This window comes from Pseudorca crassidens, chromosome 20 (genome assembly GCF_039906515.1).
Source record: "Pseudorca crassidens isolate mPseCra1 chromosome 20, mPseCra1.hap1, whole genome shotgun sequence".
Lineage (NCBI taxonomy): Eukaryota > Metazoa > Chordata > Mammalia > Artiodactyla > Delphinidae > Pseudorca > Pseudorca crassidens.
This window is the reverse complement of record NC_090315.1, coordinates 54299263-54312517: the sequence shown is the minus strand read 5'-3', so window position 1 is coordinate 54312517 and position 13255 is coordinate 54299263.

The following is a 13255-nucleotide window of genomic DNA, read 5'->3' as shown; positions in this document are numbered from 1 at the left end:
GGGCTGGCTGATCATAGAAATTTGTTTAAGTTCTTCAGGTGATTCTGATATGCAGCTGTGGTGAACTTCATTACCTTCCTGTGCTAATGTGCTTTGAGATCTGTGAACTCCTTTTCCACATGTAGTTGACCACATTTATCTGCTTCTGTTGGACCCTGGGAGGACGAGTATAGTTCTCAGTAGAAGAAAACATTTGGAACCTGGGATTTTTCTGCCACAGATGTTTTTCTCCTTTAGGTGGAAAGAGGACAAGATTAGGAAATGAGTATCTTCATCAGCTTCAAATTATTTAATGATACCAACAATTGGCATTCAGTGAATCTTAAAGATTTTGTCTTTATTATCTTGTTTAATCATTAAGGCATCTCTGAATGCTTGGTACTGCTGTTACTCCCATTTTACAGTTGAGAAACTGAGACCGAGAGAGATTAGGTGACTTGCCCAGCATCACACAGGTAGTAACGGTCAGAATCAGGACGTGAATTGGATCTGAGTGCCTTCAGGGTCTGCGTTCTACATTAAGTATGCTCTCCTGTCTCTAGTTTTAAAATGTGGTCCATGCCACCCAATTATTGATTCTAGAATCCTAGAACCCATCTAGTTCTCCATGCAGGGAAGGGACTTGGCCACCTTTCTGTCGCTGAAACGAGTCCCACGAAATAGCCACTCTGGACCTGTCATTCCCTGGGGTTTGTGATCAGCCAATGTCCCCCTGTAACCGGCCCCCTCTCTCCCACTCCACTGCCAGGAAGAAAGGATGACTATTGTGCTCCAGGCTCCCGGGGGGCCCCCTAGGAAGGCAGCGAGGGGCCCAGAGGACCACTTGGCAGTCTGGGGCGCGTGGTGATGGGCGGAGGCTTGCACAGGCTGGGCAGGGTGATTTGCAATCAGTTGCAAGTGATTACACATTGTTTCCCATCGATAGGCAGAGGGAGCCCTGACGGGATAATGAAATGCAGCTGATGGAAAATCACAGCTGACTGTCAACAGCGAGCGGGCTGTGCACGGCCCTCCAGTGCTGCAGGCGAGCCCTCTCCCCTGCAAAGGCCAGGAGCAGGTCAGAAGAATGTTAACGCTAAGCCCCTTCACAGTGCCAAGGAAAACTGACCTGCCCCTAGCGCCCACCAGTCAGGCATTAGATAAGCAGGTAAGAACAGGACACAGGGACTCCCTCTGGACAAACCACACAGCTTCCCAGCCTGGGGCTCCAAACAGACTTCCTCAAATTTAGGAGAGCCCGGTCCCAGCCAGGCAGCCCGGCCAGAGGCCCGGAAACCAGGGCAGCAAGGGATGGGGTCTCTTGACTTTGCCGGACTCCCAGAGAAACAGGTTTCTTTGACTGTACTTTCCCCGGGCAGGGCTAGGGAGTGAGGCTGAGCGTTTTCCTGGCTGTGCTCAATGAGAGAATCTGTTTCAATGATCTTTCCATGGCTTGCTTCGCTAAGGGCCAACTTGAGCCCCCTTTACCCTTCTGTTGTCAAGGAAAAACAGCTGTGTGCCTCAATTGAAGTCTCCTTCCATGACGGTCATTACTGCCTCCCCAGTAAGAGATAATGGGCTTGAATTTCCCAACTAGATGGGAGTTGCTTAAATCTTGACTCTCCTGGTAAAGACCATCCAGAGTGGCCTTCCTGAGGAAGGTACTATTCAACTTAGCCTCCCTGCTTCATTACCCTTCCCAGGGGGCATGCACAGAAGTCCCCAGTCAATGAACTTATTAAGAGCACAACTCTGGTACCAGATCTTTAACCCAGTTTTCCCCCAGACCATTTCCATCTACTGAGTTCAGGCTGCATTGTCCCCGCAGAACTTGCTGGAATCCTTTTCAATAAAAGGTAGAATCTGGCCAATTCATGATTGACTAGTGAGTGCCTAAAAAAAAAAGAAAGTGCAAACAGCTAAAATGGTCAAACCCTAAGTGAAACCATTAGTTTTTATTTTGTTTGGCTAACAGCTTACGATGTTAGCCAGAGATGTTGAACATCTTTCATGTGTTTATTTGCCATCTGTATCTCCTCTTCAGCTTACAGTAATAAAATCCTACTTTATTTTAACTAAACGTTTTACTTTGAGAAAACCGTAGGTTTACAAGCAGTTGCAAGAAATGATGCAGCAAGAGCCCATGTAGACTTTACCCTTTTCCTCAATGGTAGCATCTGCAGAATTATGGTATAATGTCACAGCCAGGATATGGACATTGCTACAATCCACTGATTCTCAAATATCCCTGTTTTTACTCATTGGTTCTATGCAGTTTTATCACATGAGGCGGGGTTTCCTGTATCCAGCACCACAGTCAAGATTCAGAGCAGTTCCATGACCACAGGGATCCCTTGTGCCACCCTCTTGTAATCTCGCCTCTCTGCCTCATGCCTGGCCATTTCTATCATTTCCTCTCTTCAAGGATGCTGTATAAAATGGAATCATACTGTACCATTTGGAGGTTGGCTTTTTTCGCTTAGCGTAATTATCTGGATCCATCCAAGTTGGCGGATGAATCAATTCTTCATTCATCTTTTTTTATCCCTGAGTGATATTCCATGGTGTGGATGTTCCAGTCTGTTTAACTAGTCAACTGCTGAAGGACACCTGGGTTGCTTCCAGGTTGGAGCTATTATGAATAAAGTTGCTCTGAATATTCATTTACAGGTTTTTGTGTGAACGTCCATTTTCATTTTTCTGGGAAAATGTCCAAGAATGTAATGGCTGGGTCATATGACAATTGTATATTTAGTTGTATAGAAGTTGGCAAACTGATCTCCAGAGTGGCTGTACCATTTCACAGTTCCGCCGGCAGTGTATGAATGGTCCATTTCTCTGTATCCTCAATAGCATTTGGTGATGTCACTATTTTTTTTAAGTATTTTTATTTATTTATTTATTTGGTTGTGCCGGGTCTTGCTTGCGGCAGGCGTGCTCCCTAGTGCGGCCCACCTGCTCCTTAGTTGCGGCTCACCGGTCCTTAGTTGTGGCACGCAAACTCTTGGTTGCGGCATGCATATGGGATCTAGTTCCCTGACCAGGGACCGAACGCGGCCCCCTGCGTTGGGAGCACGAGTCTTAACCACTGCGCCACCAGGGAAGTCCCAGATGTCACTCTCTTTTATTTTAGCCATTCTGATAGGTGTGCGGTGATAATCTCAGTGTGGTTTTAAGCTGTACTTATTCAGTGACTAATGGTGTTGAACACTTTCATGTATTTATTTGCCACCTGTAACTCCTATTCAGTGATATGTCTATTCATGTCTTTTGTGTATTTTTTAATTGGACTGCTTTCTTTTTTTATTGTTGAGTTTTGAGAGTTTTCTATATGTTCTAGAAACTAATCCTTTGTTGGATAGGTGACAGACTCTGTTCTCTCAGTCCGTGGCTTTCCTTTTTATGCTCTTAATTGGATCTTTCACAGAGAAAATGGTCTTAATTTTGATGGCGTCCAGTTTATCAGTTCTTCCTTTTGTAGACCATACTTTTGGTATCAAGTCTCTTTGGATCTCTTTGACTAGACCTAGCTTCTGATTTTCTCATATTCTTTAGAAGTTTTATAGTTTTTTGTTTTCCATTTACAACCATGACCCATTTGAAGTTAATTTTTGTATAAGCTATGAAGTTGAGGTCAAGATTCCCTTTTTTTTGCCTCTGAATGTCCAGTGGCTCCAGCCCCATTTGTTGAAAAGGCTCTTCTTCCTCCATCAAATTGCCTCTGCACCTTGGATAGAAATCAGTTGGACGTATTTGTATGATGAGTACTTTTTAAAGTTTAAGTCAAACAGCAAGTCAAAGAACAATATGTATGGTGTGATCCCATTTTTAATGAAAACATAAACATACATATGTATTTACATATTCCCGGTGATGTTTATTGTGATTATCTCTGGAGGTTGAGGCAGGAAGATTTTCACCTTATGGTCTGAAAGATAATAGTTTATTGAGCATTTATTGCGTGACAGGTGCTATTTAAAATTTTATAATTAACTGTTATTGTAAAAAAAAATCATGATCACAAGGGCTTCCCTGGTGGCTCAGTGGTTGAGAGTCCGCCTGCCGATGCAGGGGACGCGGGTTCGTGCCCCGGTCCGGGAAGATCCCACGTGCCGCGGAGCGGCTGGGCCCGTGAGCCATGGCCGCTGAGCCTGCGCGTCCGGAGCCTGTGCTCTGCAACGGGAGAGGCCGCAACAGTGAGAGGCCCGCGTACCGCAAAAAAAAAAAAAAAAAATCATGATCATGATTACTAAATTATTACTAACTCTCATATAGCCAGGTACTATTCTTAAATGCTTTACATATATCCTCTCCCTTAACAATCACACCAACCCCAGGAGCTAATTTCTGTTATTATTCCCATATTACAGTAGAGAAACAGAGTTTTAAGACACTGTGTGCCAAAGGCACAGAACAGTAAAGCTGCAGAGATACAGGCCCAGATATTCTGACACCGCAAAGAGCCCTCTGAGCCCCTGCGTTCCACTGTCCACCTGTGTGTTGTGTGAATTACTTGACAACCTAAAGTCATATTTTTTGTAATCACAGAAGGAAGAAGATGACTTAAAATAATGCAATCTGATTTGCAAAAAAAAAGACATGCCTTCTTTTTGACCAGTTTAGCTGCAATAACAGTTCACCAGTTGCTTATGGTCTGTGTATGGTCTATGAGAATATTCTCTTCAGGATTTTTTTCCCCTGTGAACGTCTAAAACTTCTAAAGTAATCTAATATACTATAGTTTCCAACAAGAAATCATTTTTAAAAGAATATATTTTTTCTCGAGAATTATGCCTGACTGGTTTCAGATGGTCCTGAGAATGAAGTGCTCTCCACAGTATCTCCTCTATATTCCAAGTAAACAAGACAAAGCCAGAGAGCTCAGTGACAGGACATGACCCAAAGGCTCGCTCAAGTCTTTATGGCCTAAAGTCACCTTGCCCAGAATGCACTCAAAGGCAAACAGAGAGCATTCTTTAAATATTTCTGGTTTAATAAAAAAAAAAAAAAAAACAAGCCTTTATATTATTCCTTTTATTAAATAACTAAGCCCCTAGAAAGGAAGTGGTAAATAAGTGTTAAGACGGACATTAATTAAAATACGTAAGTATTCACTGGAGTAGAAGCACTCTCAATAACCCCAGATTCTTCAGATGAAGAAAAATGGGGGTTTGATGTAAAAATTCCAGAGTACTTTCCCTCAATGTCTCTATCTTACACTCTTCGGATTCACTGACACCTCCCTACATCCTCAAACCTCCATAAAAAATAAAAATTATAGATTAAAATAAAACTTCAAAACACTTAAAGTAGAACTATTTTTCCCAGTCCTGCTACCTCTACCCTGGATATATTTCTTCCATTACTCATATCCTTTCTGTTCTGATGACCACTGGCTCAGTCTGGGCTCCTGTGGCCTGTTTCCAGCTGCCAGATTAACAATCCATCAGAAACTACACCTCTGGCCGTGTGAGTTCCTTTTGCTCAAAGATCTTCACCGGCTCCCTACTGCCTTCTGATACAAGTACAAACTCTGCACTTTGGAGTTCACAGAATTACTCCAGTGCAACTGGCCCTGCTTTTTTCCCCACCATCAGCCCTGACCTGCCATCGCCCTGTCCGACCTGGAGGGAGGACCGTTTCCAAGACGGCCTCCCCACCTGAGTGCTTTTGCTCAGACTGAACCTTCAGCTGGGCTGTCCTCCTGGGATGCATGGCCCTTTTAGCTCCTCCTTCAAAACCATCAGGGTCCCTCCCCCGGAAAGTTTTTTCTTAATTTTCTGCAAACTGGCCAAGACCTTGAATGTTATCTAACGATAATCCTCAAGTTTGCATAGCAGCCTGCAGTGTATAAGCCCTCTCTCGGCGTTCTTGCACTCACCTCCGAAGCACACCTCCGATTGCAATAGGAAGGTGAGGATAGCTCCTGTGTGAATGTTTGCTGATATTTCTGTTTACATTAATGGAAAGAGGAAGGTGAATGATGTTTACTAGAGCTTTACTGATTCATTAATGATATGTGTGACTAATTTGTTGACCCGAATAGTAGCTTTCAAATACTGGAAGAATATTCCCTCAAATTTTTGTGCTATTCACATTGTCATAGTTGCAGACACGATTTTAAGGTTAATCTGTACTATTAACATTGTTTCCAACACGTTCTCAATTCTGCAGAAACAAAACCACGGTAAACTGAGCCTTGATTTGTAGTGTTTGCCTCTTTCCGTGGTGTAAATATTCCCAGAATGGCTGATTTCAAGCTACCAACCTGACCTCAGTGAACACAAAGTTGGGAAGAGATGTACAGTAGCACATCATTATGTAATATTTTTATCATACACATACAATGGATGTAGATAATCTAAAGAACATAGTTAAATGTAAAATAGTTGGGAATATGGTGAGTTAATTTTCGACAAAGGGACCAATGCAATTCAGTGGGGAAAGAAATTTGTATGGAAAAAAAATACTTTGATTCATATCTTACATCATACACAAAAATCAATTGGAGGTGGTTCACAGACCTAAACATAAAAGCTAAAACTATAAAGCTTCTATAAGGAAACTAGGAGAATATCTTCACAACATTTAAGTGAGCAAAGGTTTCTTAGAACACAAACATTGGTAAAAATGGACTTCAATTAAACTAAGCAATTTGTGCTTCAAAAGACAGCTAACTTTAAAAAGTGAACAGGCAAGACACAGACTTGGAGAAAATAAGTGCAATACATATATCTGACTTAGGATTCATATTCAAAATATATACATACATATATAACCGATGAAACTCTTATTTAAAAGATAAATGACACCATTTAAAATAAAATAGAAGGAGCTTCCCTGGTGGCGCAGTGGTTGAGAGTCCGCCTGCCAATGCAGGGGACACAGGTTCATGCCCCGGTCCGGGAAGGTCCCACATGCCGCAGAGCGGCTGGGCCCATGAGCCATGGCCGCTGAGCCTGCGCGTCCGGAGCCTGTGCTCCGCAACGGGAGAGGCCACAACAGTGAGAGGCCCGCGTACCGGAAAATAAATAAATAAATAAAATAAAATAAAATAGAAGACTCAAATAAGAACTTAACAAAGAAAAATATCAAATGGTCAATAAGCACATGAAAAAATATTCAACATTAGTCATCAGGAAAATACAAACTAAAACTATGACATAATGTTATACACCCACTAGGGTGGCTAAAATAAAAGAGATTGGCAGAACCAGATGTTGATGTGGACCCACTGGGAGTGCAAAATGGTAAAATCACCCTGAAAATCAGTCCAGCAATATCATAAAAGTAAACCTGTACCTACCCCATGACCCAGCAATATCACTCTTAGATGTTGACCCAAAAGAAATGAAAGCATATATACACAGCAAGACTCTTAACAAGAATATTTATAGATATTTCATTAATAAACAACTATGAAGAGAGCCCAGATGTTCATCAAAATGAAACAGATAAACACCTTGTGATATAGCCATAGACTAGATTACCACACAGCAAGAAAAAGTAACAAACTACTAACACATCACAACCTGGATGAACCATCAAAACGTCATGCTGAGCGGAAGGCAGATACAATTGTACTCCTGTGTGATTCCGTTCAGTTGTAGTATTGAAATAGGAAAAACTAATCTCTGATGAAAAACATCAATCTTAAAGCTTTTTTCTTATTACCATCAAGAAAGCCAGTCAGCGTAAACCTCTTAAATGAGCACGTGCCTGCGCATAACACACACACACACACACACTCCCCACACAGCCTTCCGACAGACGATACCAAACCTGACTTAGCCTTCTCCTTCACTGAGACGCAAAACTTGTTTTTTTTTCCCCTGCTCGTACAGAATCCTCTGCGCTTAAGAATGCAAACTGTAAATCGATACCCACGTCTTAAAGGTGACATTTCAACAGCTGTACATCCTGGAGCCTCTCAGGATCTCAGGATCATTTTGTTCCTGTCAAACTTCTAACTGTGTAAATAATGTATGAGCCTCCAACTCCACATCCTGCAGTACAGGATGAAACTCCTTCACTTTGTATGTATATGTCTTCATTCAAAGAGCCAGTCATTCATTTGCTGACCATTATTGAATCCCCACTGCGCGCCGGGCACTGGATTGGGCAGTGTGAACGTAGAAGTGGAAAGGACAGGCCCAGCCTGAACTGGGGAGGAGGAAAGGTTAGATATCAGATTATGGATTGCCCCGTAAATTTTCCTTGTAATGATTGCTTTTTTAAAACAAAGAGTTAAACAGGGTAGGCCTCCTATGAACACATTTACCAAGAAGTCCTCATCTTGTCTTGGATGGATGGAGAATAAATTAAGAGTTTGGGATTAACATATACACACTACTATGTATAAAATAGATAACCAACAAGGACCTATCATATAGCACAGGGAATAACCTCAATATTTTGTAATAACCTGTAAGAGAAAAGAATCTGAAGAAGACTGCATATATATATAAACACACACACACATATACACACATATATATAACTGAATGACTGTGCTGTACACCTGAAATTAATACAAAATTGTAAATCAGCTATACTTCAATTTAAAAAAATAAATATATAAATATAAAAATATATATATCTCAAGGAGTACTCCCTGGAGGAAGAAGTTTTTGAGCTGGGCTGTGAATGAAGTGCAAGAGTGTACATGGAGGGGGCTGATATTTCAGGTGGCTGAATCATTGTGTCAATCAATAGTCCTGATGCACAGAAGAGCATGTTGTTTTTAAGTTTCCAAGAGGAAACTTATCATTGGGGAAAGTAAAGATACAAAGTGAGTCTAGTGAAATTGCGAAGGTCTGAAATAAGCAGGGCTGTGTTAAGAATCTCTGCTTTATCAACAAATAAAATCAGTGGGATGCTATTACAGAGAGTGGCACCTTAGAGGGATGTGATTGTCTGGGCACATTGCATAGAACAGACTGGGGAGTATGTGTACAAGCTGTGGGGAGACCAGTTTGACGCCAGCATGTATACATCATAGACAAATACCCCTACTAATGTCCAATGAAAGACCTGCTCTGAATTCTGTGGACTATAGAAGAAACTTAGATGGCTCTACTTTGAACAATTAACAAACATCCTGGCATTGCTTTTCAGACAGAAGACTGAAATCTGAGAGGCTTAGCAGAAGGAGTTAAGGAGCCCATCAAGAGGAGGATGGACAGACCAAAGAAAATAGCCCGAGGGAACAGACACCTGAGATACAGGTATGTTCCAGTTACTTTTTCAATTGTTATTTGGATTCAGCAATTGAGAGCTTGTTCTGTCTCAGACCTGTATCAAGTGCTTCATATTCATCAGAGTTAATGCTCACCTCCATCCTACAAGGCGTGTAGTATTACTAAATATTTTCTACAAAGAAAGAACTGGAAGTTCAGAGAGGGAGAGTACCTTGAGGTTATACAATCGGTAAGCAGTAGAGGCAGAACTTGAACCCAGGTCTGTGCTGGCAAATGTTGGCTCTTCACCACCATCTTCTTTTTTTATGATTATTTCTTTATTTTATTTATTTATTTGTGGCTGCATTGGGTCTTGGTTGCTGCGCGCGAGCTTTCTCTGGTTGCGGCGAGCGGGGGCTGCTCTTCATTGCGGTGCGCAGGCTTCTCAGTGTGGTGGCTTCTCTTGTTGCGGAGCACGGGCTCTAGGCACGCGGGCTTCAGTAGTTGTGGCATGCGGGCTCAGTGGTTGTGGCTTGAGGACTCTAGAGCGCAGGCTCAGTAGTTGTGGCGCACGGGCTTAGTTGCTCCGCGGCATGTGGGGTATTCCCGGACCAGGGCTCGAACCCGTGTCCTCTGCATTGGCAAGCGGATTCTCAGCCACTGTGCCACCAGGAAAGCCCACCACCCCCACTCTTTAACCTCTTACTCTGGTTTTCATTTGCTCTGTTCCCATTATATTTGGGAACAATTTCAGGTTCTTCTGTACTTTGCCATAAATACATAGACCCTTAGCTCTAAAGGGTCTTAGACATCAGAGGGGCCAATCCTCTTATGTTACAGGGGAGCAACATGAGACTTACGGCTATGCTGGGAGCCACCCAAGGTCCCCCGGCAAATGTTGGGCGAGTGAGGTACAGAACCTAGAATCTTCCAGCAAACCACACTGCTTGTTCAGCTCAATCATTCTCTTTCAAGATGGACAGATTTTGCCATCATAAAGTTTTACTGAGCCTGTGACCTCACTTGGTCAAGAGGGGAAGTTCTTTTTTTTTGGGGGGGGTGGTATTTTTGAGCTTTTCTCTCATACATAATTTGCTTACTGAACCAAACCTATAAAGCATATATACATTCTTTTTAATATTCTTTTCCATTATGATTTATCCCAGGATATTGAATATAGTTCCCTGTGCTATACAGTAGGACCCTGTTGTTTATCAGTTCTCTATATAATAGTTTGCATCTGCTAACCCCAAACTCCCACTCCATCCCTCCCCGACTCCCTCCCCCTTGGCAACCACAAGTCTGTTCTCTATGTCTGTGAGTCTGTTTCATAGATAGGTTCATTTGTGCCATATTTTAGATTCCACATATAAGTGTTATCCTATAGTATTGTCTTACTTTCTGACTTCATTTAGTATGAGAATCTCTAGTTGCATCCACGTTGCTGCATATGACATGATTTCGTTCTTTTTATGGCTGAGTAGTATTCCACTGTATTTATGTACCACATTTTCTTTATCCATTCATCTGTCGATGGACATTGAGGTTGTTTCCATGTCTTCGCTATCGTGAATAGTGCTGCTGTGAACATAAGGGTGCATGTATCTTTTTGAATTACAGTTTGGTCTGGGTATATGCCCAGGAATGGGATTGCTGGATCATATGGTAATTCTATTTTTAGTTTTCTGAGGACCCTCTATACTGTTTTCCATAGTGGCTGCACAAACTTACATTCGGGGTGGCAGGGGACAGTTCTTAAACACTGGTCTGCAAACAAAGTAATCATCAAATGACTGATATGAAAAATCAGATGAGTTTGGGCACTAGATCTAGACAATTATTTTGTCTGGTCTCCCGTTCTCTGATGGGAGGAAGAAATGTTACTTAACCTGTATTAAATGTTGAACATTTTAGAACCTGCAGCTGGACTCAGTGCTTAATTATTCACAGATTGCTTAGGGCCAAATGCTGTCTGCTGGGGCAAGGATTCTTTGGTTACCTACAACTCCAGTGCAGATAGGAAAACTTCATTTCACAACAGCAAAGGAATAGCCCCCCCTTAGGTAGAATGGTGGACTAGTTAAGCTTTCCAAAAGGGAAATTTGCATTATTTAGCCTTCAAATTTTACATCAGTACCTGAAACGTAGCACAAAGTACCTAGAAGATATTTGATAGTCTCTAGTCTTGTGTAATTAAATGCAATTAATATGTAGCTATTCCAGATTCTGGAACTTACAAATCTGTCGGCAATTCTCGTCGGCAGGAGAGCATCCAACTGGGAACAGTCTCTTCTGGGTGGGAGGGACTCCGATTCAGCAGCAGCAAACTTTAAGATTCAAGATAGACTCTTGGTGTTTCCAACAGAAGACTTGAGGCTCATCTCTGTTGTGAATGGGGGTATTTGGGAAGCTCAGGATCTATCAGAATGCCAGGGCTTGAAGATTTTAGCAGAATTTTTCACTTTCAGAGATGCAGTCAATCGTCTCTGGGTGTACCTAGAAAGAAACGTTATCTTCAGTGCTATAATTGAATTGATTTTCTATTTTTAAGATAAAGAACACCAACTTTTCCAACCAGAAGGAAATCTCTGCAGGCCGCTTTTCCTACATCTCTGTCTTAACCCTCTCCCCTCTGATGAATAGGTATTAGTTAATTTCTGGCCCATCAGTATGTCTTCTCAACCTCTGGAGAGACACAGAGCTCTTTCTCCTTCCTGCTGGGATGGCACTATGACTTTTCCCTGACTGTTCACCACCATGGAAAAACTCGCTTAGAGCTGTGGCTAGCAAACAAAACCCTGGAGGTATTTTAAAAAAATAAAGAAGACAGGGTAACGCGATGTGTGGAATTGGGCTTAAGCTCTGAAAGGTTTTTAATTCTGTCTCCACTGTTTACTCTTTGTGCGACCTGAGGCAAGGGAAATGACATCTCTGAACCTCAGTTTCCTCGTAGACATAACATTTTCCTCAGGTCATCATGATGGTAACATGCAATCCCTCCACTCTGGTTTCTTGCACAGTCCCTGGAGCAAGGTGAATCCCATAATTATTCTCTCTGTTAAAAAAAAAATTGGTATGAAGCCCCTATATCATTTTATAAATCCAGAACAGCTACCCTTTACTTCAAAAAAGACACTGTGAAAACTTAAAAGGAAAGATAGATAGGACCGAGAGTTGAGCAAGGCTCTGAACGAAAACAAGAGGCAACCAACAATAACAGGGGATTTGCCGTAATCGTTTCTGAAGATCTTTCCTGAGTAACTTGGGGCTCTTGCACAATGGCCAACCGTGAATTTGACAAACAGAATGATTGTTTTGGTCTGTGGTAGGTCAGAGCACAGCAGTAGACCAGAAGGTCATGGAAGGGATTTAAATTGGGTAAATCTTTCAACCCCTTCTGACAGATTAAGTGTAGTCAGCCTTGATAGAAACTGCCAGTGGTAACTTCTGCATTTCCAAGGACCCACACACAAGCTGACACCTTGGGTGTTAATAGGCATTGCTGTGTTTGCTTTGGATGCGGTAATAAGTGCGAAGAGAGTGAGACCTTCCCTAGATTCTTAGACATAATCACTTCTTGGATTTCACTAAGTTGAGGAATGAGGTTTCTCATTGAGGCTGCAAGACTGGGTGATGAGGTCATAGCCCCTTTTTGGTCGCTGCTTTAGGCCAGAGACCCAAGCCAGACTTTCAGCTTCCAGCTGACACATTCAGAAGAGAAAACATGTGGTCATAATGTATATATTCTGTATTTTTTAGAGCGAGTGAGCCTTTTGCTCCGATTGCCCCCCTCTTGTTCGCACGCACACCCCCAGAGTTCCTGCAGTCAGCCACACTCACTAATGGGGACAGTCACGGATGGGATTTCAGGGAGGCTTGCATTTTTTTAATTTGATGATGAGGAAAAGAGAGAGTATTGTGTATGAATTGGCCCGTCTCCTACAACCCTGTGGTATCAAGATGAAGAAACGTCATCAGGAAAATCAAGGCCGAAAACAGGAGTGCAAACTCCCAGTAGCAAATCTGAAGAGGGAGTCCTGCGGTTTAATATAATGATAATATCAACAGTTGGACTATTTACACTAGTCCCCTCTTAT